General features: G+C 44.6%; 1 protein-coding gene and 1 pseudogene across 1 annotated transcript in view; one reads left to right on the forward strand and one right to left on the reverse strand.

The window, feature by feature from the left end:
- The window catches only part of MSN (moesin), a 66,551-nt gene that overhangs the window by 36,252 nt on the left and 15,475 nt on the right, over window positions 1–14,824 (reverse strand). The gene's annotated exons all lie outside the window — the stretch shown is intronic.
- On the forward strand, window positions 6,574–7,726 carry LOC109437971 (small ribosomal subunit protein uS5-like; annotated as a pseudogene).

Below are 14,824 nucleotides of genomic sequence, written 5' to 3' on the forward strand. Positions count from 1 at the left end.
GGAGACAGGACTAGAACCCAGGTCTCCCCAACTACCAGTATACTGTTCTTTGCCCTTCCAAGTTTCTCTTACTAAATTTACAAGAGGGTCCTGCCAAAGGCCTATTATTTATTTCATCCAAGAAACCTAGTGGCCTCTGGCCTCTAGCTCTGTCTCAGGGTGCTACAAGAGAGGCTCTCCTTGGGATGGGAGATCAATGGGATGGCAGCACAGGGTGTGAATAGTCTTTCTTGTGGTAGAGGGAGTTACACCAATAGCTGGGAGCAACCAGCCAAGAAACAGTGGGCCAGAAATTTGTTCTGGGACTGGTCTGAAATTTGTTCTGGTAACCTAGGACTGAGTGTCCCCAACTATGCTAAATCTTGTTCAGTGGTTTTAAATTTTATTACATTTTCAGTAGCTACCTGCCTCTTCACTCTCCCAAACAGAAAATCACATGAAACTTCAAAATATGAAGTACATAAGAGTAGAATTGTTCTGGTTGAAGAGGGGGCTGCAGCTCCCCGGGTAGCTCGGCCAAATACAGTTTGCAAACCTCTGGACTAGCAGCTTACGGGAAGGGAGAAAGCTCCAGGTCTAACTTTCCAGAATTCTACTCATCTTAACTCTGCCACTGATTCCTTTTAGGACTTAAAGGACTCTCTGGGCTTCAGTTTCCCCATCTGTAATCTGAGGTGGTTGAACCAGTCAGCTTCTAAAGGCCTTTTCAGCATTGGGATTCCAGGAAAAGACCTCCTGGCAATCCCCATGGTGGAGAAATGTGAAGAGAGACCAACAGAAGCAAAGCCCCATCGCTACGCGCCAGAGAGCCCCTCAACCTCTGGTGACCGAACTCAACTCTTCAGGCACTTCCTCAAGCACTGGGTAAATGGCGTCTAGGAGGGTGGGTAGACAGGCAGGAAGGCGGGCGCCCCACCCTCCTTTGCACAGGAAGCTAGCTACATCCTCTTTTCCCCACCCCAGGCAGCACATCTCCAAAGTTCCCCAGCAGAAGTAGTGGGGGCAGGGAGAAGAAGATGGGCCTAAAAGGAAACTAAACATGCAAATCACTTCAGTGTGCTAGGAAGCCATCTCTGGGGCGGCCCTGGGAAAGAGCAACAAAGTAGCCCTATTCTCTACTGGGGCCCAGCTCTCTTGACAACACCTAGTCAAAATGGCCTATAGCTGCAGGAGTCACAAGGCATAGGTTGGTACAGAAGGCAACATGGGCCCACACACTCCTTGCACGGAGTTTCTCCAGCCTGAAGAGCTGGGCCTCATGCACAGGTCTTTACCATTCTTTCTTAGGGTAAGAACACAGACATTCTGTGGGTAGCTGTACACGAGTGAACACTAAAAAATACAGGGGCTCTTCATGCCTCTCAAAGCCAAGGAGGCAGGCACCAACTGGATTGGCCATACCGCCAACCCACTTTCCCGCACCCGCCCCCATACCCTGTGACTGGGGCCCAGCCCTCCCCACATCCTGTTCTCAGAGAACACGTGACTGCCTGGGGAAAGATATTGTCATTTACCACACTTGCCCTTCCTGGAGGAGGCTTTGGTTGACTGAGGAGGGAGCTGGTGTTCTCTGCCTGGTCAGGCTAAATAGTCTGCAGTAAATCTCCCAGTTTCACAGACAGGGACAGGAAAGGTAACCATTTAACTCTGGGAGTACTTTCCATAGGTGGAGGATCCATGCCTAGAGACAGATGGTGATGGTCCAAAGTACTTTCAGAAAAATGAATTTTCTGGAAAAACACAAATTGGCAACTTCTCCTACATTTGGAAAGTGGAAAACCACATGCCAATGCTCTTCCTTGATTAATGAACCAGGAGATGCAAAAATACAATACACTTATTTTTTTTTAAAAGGCTCCCAAACATCACTCAAGTCACACTACACATGGGTTTTAGATGCCAGTATCAGCATTTCTGCTAAAGCAGCATGATTTGCAGAGTCTTAATGGGCCTAGAGTGGCTTTGGCCATTCAGAAAAAGAGAATGACTTCAGACCCACAGGAACAGCTCCCCCAACAAACTCAGAGGAAGGGATGGTACCACAGCCTGAGCCCACTCATTATTCAATTTCCCTTCACTCCTCTCTGACCAGCTGACTCCATGGCTCCCCTTGTCTTCCCTTCCCAAACTATAAGCAGCAAAGAATGTGGCTGAACATACCATCTGAATATTCAAGGAAGGCCTCCTCAGTCATCCAGGGAAAGAAGTCAGAAGGCAGATGTCATTCCACAGCGCTGCCTCGCTAAGAGCAGACCTTCAGTGTGGCAACATCCTTGGCTAAGCTTACATGGAGGACCTTGCCTGACCATCCTGAAACAGGATGTCCCCAGTCCCACTCAGCCTGCTGCTCTCCTACACCTAATCTTGCAGCCCAATCTAACTCTTGCCCCCATCAAGGAACAAGGTTTATCACATAAGCCTTAAAATAATACTGACTCTTAGCACCTGCCTCCAGTGGATGGATGTGCTGAAGGCTGAAGAGTGGCCTTATACCTAGGTATCTCTGTTTGTAGCCACTAGCTCACAGTCTTCATATTTATCGTGGTCACTTTCCTGGAAACAGAGGTATAGAGAGCCCAAATAATGCTCTTGAACTCTGCAGATCTATGATTGTTTTGGAAAAGTCCTGGGATGGGGCAATAAAAGAAGGACATGACACCCAGGTTATTAGTTTTAATCCCTACATAGATTGCTATAACTTCTTTAAAAGATGGCTTTGTATTTTTTTGAGTTGATAAAGCCACATCTTGCCCTACAAGCCACAAGCTCAGCTTCCAATTTACTGAGACCAGTAAAAGTTGTTTCACCTATCCAGCCAATAATACTAGGGATTTTAGCACCCCTACCACCACAGACATATAATCTTCGCACCCCCTAATACTGAAGTGAGCATGCACGAAACCACTAACTCTCACACACACATACACATACATATCAGAGTTCTCTGAGTTGAGAAGCATCTCCACACACTCTGCCCTAACTGGGTCTAGTTTCTTCAGATATCAGAAGAAAAGAGGCCCACCAGAATCTGTACAGAAATTATGTAGCAGCCTCCCTAATGGCCCAGGCAATAGACATTGTTCCATAATGCAAAGCAAGCCCTAAAATTTTACCGACAATTCTAGTAAGACCTAGAAAAACAAATAAGGCCACCTCTCCCCATCTCAAGTGTTTTAGAAAGGACCTGCATACCTGACACAGTTACATATAAATATACACACATGCTGGTTCATATACTACTAAGTTATCAGACACCCAGTATGGAGCAGGCCTTGAGATGATTCTAATTATTACATATCTGCATGTGTAAAAACAAGTGAGCATGCGTGTGAGAGAACTTTTTGTTGGGAGGGGTGACAAGCAAACAAGTGAATGGGTAATTACCATTCTGTACAGCAAGAGCCGTGATAGAGGTAATCAGAGGGAACTGTGGAAACATCAAGGGGTACCCAGGCCATAATAGAGAAGGTGGAATGCAGAAGGTTTCTAGAGGAAGAGCTGACCTGTCCTAAAGGATAAATACCGTGTTTCCCCGAAAATAAGACCTAGCCGGACAATCAGCTCTAATGAGTCTTTTGGAGCAAAAATTAATATGAAACCCTGCCTTATTTTACTGTAAGACTCGGTCTTACAATATGGCATATGATATGATATATGATATATGATATGATATTGTATGATATAATATATGATACGATACCGGGTCTTATATTAGTTTTTGCTTCAAAAGACGCATTAGAGCTGATTGTCTGGCTAGGTCTTATTTTCAGGGAAACATGGTTAAGACTGTCACCAGAAAAAGGTGTTAAAGGGAAAGGGAGGCTTGTGTTGTTTGGGGGAGAAAAACAGCATATGCAAAGACACAGAGACAAGAAACACAATGTATGCCTTCCAAATGCCACAGGGAAATACACACTATGTGAAAAACCCTCCCAAAGGCCCAGAGTTAAGAATCAAGGCCTCCTTTCCCACCTCCCTGTCCCTCTTCCCAGAATCAATCAGAAGAGAATAAATTAGATACCTTTCTGTCACCACAGTGTTAGGCACTAGCTCATCAGATTTGGGGGAGAGGTGTGTCATAGACAGAGACAGAAATCCCTGAAGGCAAGGCCAGACAAGGTGGCCTAATATGCGAGATATAGGTAGGAAGTTGGCTCTGTTTCACAGAGCCCCATCAAGCCACCAGCTTAGTTTAATGAGCACTCCCTACCCTAGCTCCCACAAACCTTGGGGGAACCACTCTCTAGACCTCAAGGAAGTATACCACAACCTACTTTCAGTCCATACGGAAAAGCTGTCTACCTACAGATAGACCTAAAAGGGCAACCAAACTTAAGAGCCCTCCCCCCCCACACCCACACACCACCACCACACACAAAGAGGAAGTGAAAGCTACCAGCACAGCAAGGGCTTGGGGTGGGTCTCAGCCAAGGCTGCCTGGCTTCTGCAAAGGGGCAGGGACCCAATGATTTCACAAACTGTTTTGCTCTGTTGAGTAAAGGTTCCTCTAATTATGTTCTCCTCTGCACATCCTCTATTCTTCGCACCCCAGAACCATCCTGTGTAACCTGGATCTCATACAAATATACCTTTTCTCCTTTTCCCCATACCCTCATCCTGGGACTTTCAAGCTTCCCAGGGCTGGGGTTTCTCCCCACAAAGCAACAGACACACCCACACAGATTCTCAGACTGTTTCTCCCAGACTACAGCAGAAGGCACAGTGGGTTAGCCACAAACTAGGCCAGTCATTGGCACCATTGTTTCAAATATCAGTTTCCTCATCTATTAAAAAAATCATACAGAAATCAATGCAGTACAGGGAGTACACTTACAAATTAGAAGCAAAGCCTAACTAGGGTTCTAAAGTTCTTTGATCTCAAATACTTAAAGAGGGAAAAATATGATGAACGAAATTAAGAGAAATGGGACATTTATCAAGCACCTTCAATATGACAAGCACCCTTCTTGGTACACTTTCACAATCATGAGCTCTTTTCTCTCATAAATCCCAAGGAAGTATCATTGTTATCCCATTTTAAAGATGGAAAACTAAGATTCAGAAAGGTTAAATACCTTATCCAACATCATGCAGCTATAAATACTGGTCAACAATGACTCTACATAACTGCCCTACTTCATTTATCTTATGGCTACTACCCTCCTTTCTGTCAAGTCATCTTGAACAATGCTGACCAGACCCCCACCCAAAAATGTCACAGGAAAACCTAAGGCAACTCTATTTGGAATGCTCACCATTAATTGTCATCTTAAAACCATTAAGCTAACTTCACTCACTGACTATCCACAAATATGCTTCGGTCCTTAAGGGTCAGAAATATTTGTGCATATTCCACAAGTCTTCTACATTGTTGTAGGTACAGGTACAGGGGTTTGAGGACACTAGGAGAGAGGAGAAGAGCCCTAGAATGTACTGTTCACCCCCTTGTGCCTTGGTACCCCTGTCAGGAAGCTCAGTGCTTGAGTCTCTCAGGCCCAGTAGCCTGGAGTTGGGTGGCCATCTACAATCCTAGGTTTGTTTCGGGAATGGTAGGTGTAGCAGAAGGGAGAAGAGAAGGCATTCTAGAGTAGATCTAGTGCAAGTCCTCTTAGAACCCTGACCTTTCCAGGAGAATGACTCAGCCTTGGCACCACACTCTCTCCATTCCAGAATTCCCAATGACTTGGCATGAATGTGTATGGGTGCTCAAAAAGGCACATACCCACATAAACACACAACAGCTAAAATAGTACAATCGCCCTACCCTCGCCAGAATACTGGCTATAAGGGTTACAGATGTAGCTGAGAATGCCTCGTGGTCTGGGTAAGTCTATCACTAGAGCTAGGCTGTAGTATCACCCCCTCAACTCCAAACAATCTCAGTGTCTTGCTTCAAAAGCACCCAGAATTCCTTCTACTCAGGCATGGTCTCACAAAAACACAAAGGAGGCTCCTTCTCAAAAAGTCAAGTTTTAGTTTTGGAGGCTCAGCAAAGCCAGGAATGAAGTGTTGCGGGAGGAACAGGAAGAGCTAGCCTGATCTCCGGAATCCCCTGTTGAGTACAGCTTTGGACTATTGTGTTTGTTTTCAAATCTCCCTAATTACTATCAACAGCAGCTGTGTGCTTATCAGATTTTGGGCCATCTGGGATGAAAAGCTAAATCTTACATAGGAAGAATGAGCTGGAGGAAAGCATCATCTATCAAGTTCTTTCCACTCCAAGAAGGATAGTTTTAATTCTGACCCCAGTGACTATGACTCCAAGCATACGTGGAAGAGACAGAGTGGTTTGGTTAGTTAGTAACCAACATGGAAGGGGCTAGCTACAAGCAGCCTACTCATAAATCAGGATGTTCAAAGGCTTAACATGTGCCTGGCTTAGGACAGAGGTGACTATATAGGAGTTATAAGTTTATAAGAAATTGGGATAAAATAAATTGGGAATGTAAAGCATAGACTACCATGGGTTGAACGGTTTCTGTGGGCTACATATGACCCTTGCTGCATATTCTTCTTTAAAAAAAAAAATAGAGCAATGCTTTTTAAAATATGGCTTCTCTGAGAAATCACCAAATGAAGGATGACACTGATGCTGCAGGAGGGCCTGGAGGCCCTGGGTGCCCTGGGATGGGAGGCCTCAACGGCTTCCATGAGGATTCAGCAGCAGCGTCCCAGGCCGAGTTCATGGCCCAGGTTGGGGCCTGGCCAAGGCCACGGAGCTCGCAGAGGCAAGGCCAAGGACAAGGAGTGGCTCCCTGTCACCAAGCTGTGCCGTCTGGTCAAGGGCAAGAGAATCAAGTCCCTGGAAGAGATCTAGCTCTTCTTCCTGCCCATCTAGGAATCTGAGATCACTGTTTTTGTTTTTGTTTTATTCCCTGGGGGTGTCCCTTAAGCACGAGGTTTTGAAGATTATGCCAGTGTAAAAACAGACCTATGCTGGCCAGAGGATCCAGTTCAAGGCATTTTTTGCCATTGGGGACTACAATGGACATGTGGGTTTGGGTGTTGAGTCCTCTAAGGAGGTAGCCACTGCCATCCGCAGGGCCATCATCCTGGCCAAGTTCTCCATCGTCCCTGTGTGCCAAGGCTACTGGGGGAACAAGATCAGCAAGCCCCACACCATCCCTTGCAAGGTGACCAGCTGCTGTGGCTCTATGCTGGTGCATCTTATCCCTGCCCCCAGGGGCACTGACATTGTCTCAGCTCCTGTTCCCAAGAAACTGATGATGATGGCCAGTACAATGACTGCTACACCTCAGCCAGGAGCTGCACTGCCACCCTGGGCAACTTCGCCAAGGCCAACTTTGACGCAATCTCTAGGACCTACCCCGTTTCCCCGAAAATAAGACCTAGCCGGACCATCAGCTCTAATGTGTCTTTTGGAGCAAAAATTAATATAAGACCCGGTATTAGTATAGTATAGTATAGTATAGTATAGTATAGTATAGTATAGTATAGTATAGTATAGTATGGTATGTTATACGCGGTCTTACAGTAAAATAAGACCGGTCTTATATAAATTTTTGCTCCAAAAGATGCATTAGAGCTGATAGTCTGGCTAGGTCTTATTTCTGGGGAAACACGGTATACCTATCTCACACCTGACCTCTGGAAAGAGACCATATTTGCCAAGTCTTCCTATCAGGAACTCACTAACCATCTTGTAAAGACCCACACCAGAGTTTCTGTGCAGAGGACCCAAGCTCCAGCTGTGGCCACCACATAATTTTATGCAAGAAAAATAAAGTGAAGTAAGCCCGTTTAAAAAAAGTGAAACCTATTCTTACAATAGGTACAAAAGCAGGCCCAGCAGGCAAGTTTGCCAATTGCTAGGCTAGATCAAATACTGGCAAGCAAATAACTCCATACACTACCTGCAAGGCCTGAAACCTGGACTAATCGCTCTCTTCATACTCTACTTTCCATAGAGGATGGACAGCAAGGGTCCTATCTGAAAGTTAGCCAAAGATAACTGGCCCAGACAATCATACACAGTAGCCTACTCTCTTCCTAAGTAAAGGCATTGGGGAGGAATAGGTAATAAGCTTAGACCACTAGCCAACAAAGGCTCCTTCACATGCCAGAAAGGCCCTGGTCCAAGCTGATTCCCCTCAATAGCAGGCCCCAGGCCAGGGGCTGAGCCATGGAGTGCAGGGCCCTGAGCCCTCTGGCTCCAACCTCTGGCCTTGAAAAACAAGAGGCATGCATGAAGAAGAAAAAAGTAAAAAGGGGACCATCCCAGCTGGTCTATTAAGGGTTCAAAAAAATAAAGGGATATATGTGGCTTGTTTGCTTCCCTATCCCTTTAGAAAAGGTTTGGAGAATAAAAGGAAATCAATTTGGAAATGCCAAACTCAGTGGGAGGGAGAGCTAAGAATGAAACTAATGCCAATCACAAAGATCCCAGGTTAAAGCTCTCCATCAATAGCCAATACTGCAGTATTCTCTCCTCTGGACTAGGTCTATGATCCTAGTGTCCAGTTAGCACTTCTCCTCTGGACTAGGTCTATGATCCTAGTGTCCAGTTAGCACTTCTCTCACAGGAAGTGGTAAGGAGAAAAACACTCAGAAGTGCCCACCTTCTAACATCCCACACCATGCCCCTGCTCCTGCTCCTCACACTCGCCCCTCTTGGAGAGAGAGAAAAGGGGAGCGGAGGGGAGAAAAGGAATGAAGGAAGAAAAGAAAAACATGTACATGTGAAAGCATGTGTACCCTAAAAGTCAACTACTAAGAACAGTGGGCTGGATACAGGGGTGCCACAGATGGCCAATGCAGCTCAGATGCAGCTCTATCCTCCCCATTAGCTTCCAGATTCTTATCCCAGAAGATAGAGGGATTCTATGGAATCTAGTCTGACCCAAGGGAGGGAACAGAAGAAATGCTTTCAAACTAATTCAGCCAACTGACTACTTGCAAACTGTGGGGCAGGATACTGGTCTCTGAGAATACAGAGATATGACAAGTGCTTACTTCAAGGAGTTCCTCATCTAGTAGTAAAAATATGTAATCATTGGATCCCACAGAATACAGTGTGTGCTATATATCCACCCTAAAATTCCCAGTCACCTTTCTCCCCATAAAAAGTTCCTTTGGAGGCTGATGAGAGAAAAGAAACCAAGATGTCTTCCTGGTGCTGCCTGGTTCTCCACATTAAGCACTTTCTTGTGCCTCTGGGAGTACTTGGAACAAAGTCCCCTTTCCTACCATAGGAGTTTATTCTCTAATTTGGGTGCCACGTGTAGAACAGTGGAAACATAATTAAAGACAACACTGTGATATGGTGCCAGGGCTTATGGGAGAGTTTAGTGCACGCTGAAAGTATAGGAAGAGCAGGGCCTGGGGCCCAGTCTGGTGTATACGCCATTCAAGCTGAAGTAGGCAGCAGAGAACAAGCAGTCTTCAGTTTCCAAGCACCTTGTCTTGGACAGAAGGCAGGGTCCCAGCCCAGCACTTCATATGGAGCTGAGGAATGAAGTCACCAGGTCCATGGGCTCTTACTCACCAACTCCCTGTAATGTTCTCACTAACTGAATGCCTTGATGCCCAGAACATTACTCACTTCCCATCCTGTCCTATCCCCCACACCACCACCACCAGTCTACACATGCCCAGACAGTGAATTTATACTCTAAAGAGAGCTGTTTACCTCCCTTAGGTCCAGTTAGTTACTGTGAACCCCACCACTTCCTGTAGCACCTTTGGGGGATGGGGGGCACACATATCTCATCCAGGGCCAAAGGCCAAGTTTAAAGGCTGCTCAGTAGAGCTGTCAGGGCCACCTTTACCTCCAGCTATGAGAGTAGAATACGAAGACTCAGCTCAGCTCAGCTGTAACCATTCTATGTTGCCATGGGCATAGGCCTTCCCTTTCTCAGACTCAGTTTTCTCAGATGTAACATGGAGCAGCTTCAATTACCAATGTACTTATCAACCTTGGCCCAACATTAGACTATCCTAGGGGAGCTCTTAAAAACTACTGATGCCCAAAGCCCTAAAGCCATAATGATTAATCAGAGTCTACATATGCTTCCACAAGCTGGCCAAGACCAAGTGCATAGGCAAGCTGGACTTCCCCAGTGGATGAGAAGGCAAGGAGCCTATCTGGCCCCATGCAAAACTCATCCCCCTACTCTAACAGTTAAACTCGACCTTCATTCTGGCCCCTAGGGCCACTAGAGTCATAAGTTCAAATTTCCCCCTTTTTCCAACCTTGCTTCAAATCAACAAGAAAAAATAATAATAAAGTGTATCAGCACTAGTAAATTGCACTACACATGCTTTGACATCAAGCAAGCACTATGATTTTCCTTCTTCTAAAGGACCGGGCTTATCTGCCATTATGCCCTATGTTTATTCATTTGCCACATCTAGTTTCTATGGCCCAAATTTAAGGACCTCATATCCTACACAGAGAGGATGGTGACAAGGGAAAACTGTTCTTCCTGATTTCACAGCCTTTGGCTGCTCCAGTGACACATACCCATGTGACTGTCTCACATTCCTGAGGGCTTACCAACTACTTATGACCAGGGACTATCTGGCCAGGGACTACACTAAACTGTCTATCTCATGATGTCATTCTATCGCCTGTTTCTGGTGGGTTCCCTAAGAACTACCTTTCCAGAGCACCTCTTCCCTCCTTACCTACATCAGGCCTGGACTAACCCCTGCCACCCTCCTGCCTACCCCTCTACTCAGTTATGTTCCTGAACATTCCCAAGGCCCTTCTATGAAGGTCTCTTCTCCAAAAGCCAGACATAGCTGACAACTCCCAACCTCTCAGCGCTCGTAGAGTTGCCATTTGGCCCAGTTCCCCAGAGAATGAAAACATTTGTGAGATGTGTACCACCATCCCCTACCCAAGGTAGGGCAGACCAGCCTCCACTGTTGGGGAATGTGACATTTCTGAATAAACCACAAACGTTCAGAGAAGGAATGGCTCTCAGAGATTAGCCAAACCAATTCCTTGTAGAATAGACCATGGCCATAAAAGGGGAAAGGGCTTGGCCAAGATTGTCCTGGGAAATGAGCAGCAAAGTTCAGACTAAAAACCAGCTCTTCAACTGAAGAATAGAGCTCTTTCCACAATTCCCCAGTACCTCCTCCATTCAACAAGTTAGACGAATGCTCATGCTCCCACCAAGGTACAAACAAGACCCTACATTAGCTAGGCCTAATTAGTCCCCAAACAATTCTCACTTTCTAATGCGCAACATTTACATATCCAGGAACAAGGCAAAGCCAAGAAAGTTATTGGCTCAACCAGGTGGAAAGCTCCACTAGCCTTGAAGGCAGTGGTCTGACTCTAGCAAAAGGGGTGACACAAGAAGCCAGCTTCAAAACAAGAATTAGGCCAGGCCCCAAACAGACAGAACATAAACAACATGACAGGCGGGCATCCCCACACAGACTTTACTAGAATTCCCTCTAAACTTTATTCTTAACTCATTATATTTTAGAAGAAGAAACTAAAGGGAGGTTGGGCAACTATTGAACAGTTGAATGGCCTAATATTTAAAGCTCAAACTTCCTTTCTAGCCTCAGAACCCTGGCCTAACCATGACTAGAGCTTAAGTCCAGGCCTTTATGAAACAACACTTGTCTCCCCTTTCCACACTCTACCCTATGCAGAGTCTAAAACCAAAGTCATCTGTTTCTCACTCATGTCCTATCTCCCTTATTCACTAGCTGAGTAATTTTTGCAGTCACTTAACCTCTTTGAACCTCAGTTTCCCCATATGAAAAAGTGGGGATAATAATTCCTAACCTGCCAACTAGAGTTAATGAATATCAAATGACATAATAATAGTGGTAAAAAGGGTTGATAACTATGATGCATATCACAAATTGTAGAGAATTACCCGTATCTGTATATCTGTATTTGTGTTGGGATTTTTTTTTTTTTTTTTTTTTGGTCCAGACATAGGATGAGAAAAGCTAAGAACACTGGAAAAAAATTGCAAGGCAATGCCAGCCAACCTGTAAATGGATTCCTTCAATTCACATCTGGCAGGGATGTTTTAAACAGCGAACTACTTGGAAAGCAGGAAGTCACCCCCTAAATTTCTTTGCTATAGATAGTTGAAAGCTGATTATTGCAATACATCATTGATCCCAGACGGTCTATAAATGAGCTGTTCCGCAGAAGTGAACTTTTCCTGATAACTAAGTCTTACCCTTTTAAGAATCATAACCATTCTTAATGGTGAGGTATAAGTCTTTCATCCACTGATACAATCTACTGCCTTTGTCAACAGAGGCTGTTAAAACATGATTTAAGCTTCTCTGAGCATCTGAATCTTGTATGCTTGATTTTCTATTGAACTAACATTTGCGGGCTTTCCAATGTTCTCTTATATAAGTTTCCCATCAACTCTGAGGCTAGTATTATCCCCACTTTACCAAAGAAGAATGGGAGGCTCAGGGAGGTTAAGGGATTTGCCCAAGGTCACACCGCCTATCAGCACTGAAACACAGATCTTCCTACAAGCCTGGCCTATAATAAATGCCTTAGAGGTACTTTGGATCCAAGCCTTCTGAGGTAGCCCAAAAAATAATTTAAAATGTAATTCCCTTTTCTTTTTTGGAGTCTGATCTCAGAGCCTTGCTCTCCCTGCCCCACAAGGATTCAGAAAGCTCCAATAACTCGGAATTTGTTTGTATAAAGCTTCCTGTTTGTCTAAGGGTAAGGCAATAATGCCTGCAGTAGCCCATAGGCCTGGCCCAGTCAAGGTCAACCTCTGGTGTCAGAGGCTCCAGGATTACAGGCTGGGCAAGCAGAAGCTCTGCTCCACCCACTGTGAAAGTCTGGGGACTAAGAAGAGAAAGGCGGGGCATGCCAGTGAGCAGAAGAGAGCCTGCATTTCTGGTAATTCTGCTTCTCCATGCCTGGCCTGGCTTCTTCAACATGATCAATACCCTTAAGCCAGCAAGCTTCTAAGACCAGGAGCAGACACTGGGCTAATTTTTCTTCAAAAGATACTGTATGTGTATTTGTATTTCACAAGTCTCTACTCTCCTACTCTTCAACTGGATGGCTTAGCTACAGTTGAGTATTTACAATATTCTACTTTCTTGCCACCTGGACAAGATCCTTGGTAAGTATGGGGGTGAGGGTGGAACTTAATCCAGCTTCACTGCTCTTCTTTGGGGAAGACTGAAAAGGCATGTGCCCATCTCCAACACACACACACACACACAGCTTATTTCTCTAACCTCAGACAGCTATAACAGCCAGAGATATTCTGGGAAACAGGGTTCTCAGGTACTGTTTGGAATCAAACTACCCCAAACTGGCAAAAGCACAGAAAAATGGTATACCCTACTGCCAATCACTCTACTAAGATCATTTAGGCACAGGTGAAATCAGGACAATCTCTATATGTGGGGTCTACTGAGCTTAGAAGCAGCTTTCATCATCCTAGCCTTCATCCCAACAGAAGGGCCACAACTCCCACCATGTCCAGAAAGCCTTCTGTCTTAGGTAGGCAAGCCCCTACAATGTCCTCTTCCCTTTCCACTCCACTAAGATTATAGGCCCTTTTTCACTTGTATGGATTTTAAGTGTTTCACCCATTGGATAATTTGTTTATTGATGAGCCCATACAAACATTAAAATCTGATTTGACATGAAAAGATGGCCACCACATAGTAAGAAAAAAAAGTTGCAGAAGAGTGTGGTTTTGTGTTATATGTGTGTTTAAAGTTATATATGTATAAATGAATTTCAAAGGAGTCTCAGTTCACAAAACAATCTGGTTAATAATGGTGGTTCTCTCTGGAGAATAATAGAGTCAGGGCAAAAGACAGAGGATTTTATATTTTTCAGTGCTGTTTCATTTCTTACAGTAAATATGTATTAGTTCCATAATGAAAAAAAATCACAAATCAAAAATTACAAAATAAACAGTCTGTGTGTATTTAAGTCTGCCCTACAAAATACCACAGACTATTAACATTCATTGTACGGTGTCTAGCTCAGCACTGTAAGAACCAAAAAAAAATTCCTTTAATGACAAGATGACCATCACAGGGATATAAAGTACAGTATAGGGAATATATTGAATATATAATAATTATGTATGATGCCAGGTGGGCACTAAACTAATCAGGGGATCACTTTGTAAGGTATGTAAATGTCTAATCACTATGCTGTACACCTGAAATAATGTAATATTGAATGTCAACTATAATTGAAATTTTTTTAAATTTAAAAAATAAATTAAAAAAAACAAGATAAGATGACCTTCAGAGGTTCTTGTTATTTTAGGGCACCCAACCCTATCTAGTAGGCCTAAACCTATACCTCCCAAATGCTGGCCACCTCCTTCTCTTAGAAATGGGTGGGGGGAAGAGTACCTCCTATTGCTCTCCAAATTAGCCTACCTTGACTAAAACACGCCCAAATCTGCAGATACACAGCTGTGCCCTAAGGTGATAGTGGTAGCAACAGCAGCAACAGCAGAACACAGCTGCTGAGTGCATCAACCTGGTGATCTACAGGACTTCCCTGCTGTCCTCCCCCAATCTGTGCCTGGCTCTGCCCATCCCTGAATACAGTGGCTAACTCTGTCCCTAAACATCAGGAGCACAAACCTCTCAGGATTATGTATCATAGTGCTGCCCTGCCTGCTGGCCATGTCACAATGAGCAGCACACATACAAACAATTTTAAAACTGGGTAATGCTTCAAATATGTACTCTAGGGCCAAATTCTAGGTTGCTTCACAAAGGCAGACAGAAATGCTTGCACGGCTGCCTGTTAGAATCCACTAAAATGTTTCATTTGAATATTCCCCCTTGGCATGAATACTACTGTATT

This window comes from Rhinolophus sinicus, chromosome 18 (genome assembly GCF_057876585.1).
Source record: "Rhinolophus sinicus isolate RSI-liver-muscle chromosome 18, RSI-T2T, whole genome shotgun sequence".
NCBI lineage: Eukaryota > Metazoa > Chordata > Mammalia > Chiroptera > Rhinolophidae > Rhinolophus > Rhinolophus sinicus.